The sequence below is a fragment of the Triticum urartu genome, chromosome 3 (assembly GCF_003073215.2).
Source record: "Triticum urartu cultivar G1812 chromosome 3, Tu2.1, whole genome shotgun sequence".
Classification (NCBI taxonomy): domain Eukaryota; kingdom Viridiplantae; phylum Streptophyta; class Magnoliopsida; order Poales; family Poaceae; genus Triticum; species Triticum urartu.
In genome coordinates this window covers 715,397,442-715,398,186 of record NC_053024.1, presented here as the reverse complement: position 1 = coordinate 715,398,186, position 745 = coordinate 715,397,442, and positions in this window count along the sequence as shown.

Sequence of the window (745 nt, the reverse complement as noted above, 5' to 3'; positions counted from 1 at the left end):
CCGGTAGGGTGGTCAAGCTGGAGGTCCTCAAATCCCTCCGTTATTTCATCCACCATCACCCTAGCATATCCTTCTGGAATCGGCTGGCAGTGAAAAGTTGCGCCGGGTTCGGTAGGATAAACAGAGCCAACAGCCGCCTTAACCTTCAAATTCATCCATTGCGTCATAAGGTGGCAATTTTGAGACTCCGTGATAGCATCCACGGGATAGCTGGCAGGAGCCGTCAAGGCATGCTCCGGCTGAAGCAGCTCAGTGGAAGCCACGGTGCTTCTGCGCTGAGATGGCGGGGTAGCTTCGGGGCAGGCTTCGGCAGTACGTTTGCTGCGATTTGCTTCTCGTTCCTCTATCGCGTCTACCCTTGCTTGCAGCGCCTGCATTTGGGTCTGCTGCACTTTTTTCCTCCTCTCATGGGATTTGTAACCGCCTGTGTCCGGAAACCCAACCTTCCACGGAATGGAGCCTGGCGTGCCTCGTGTCCGTCCAGGGTGCTCAGGATTCCCGAGGGCCATTGTGAGCTCGTCGTTCTCTCTGTCTGGAATGAACATCCCTTCCTGCGCTGCTTCGATATACTGCTTAAGCTTCCTGACTGGTATGTCCAAGGTTCCGCCAGCCCCGAAGAACCAAGTCCGGCAACGGTCTGGCCAGTTAATTGTCTCTGGTTCGATCCCTTTATGAACCAGATCATTCTCAGTCTTGGACCACTTAGGCCGGGCTACGAGGTAGCCACCTGACCCCGTGCGATGGT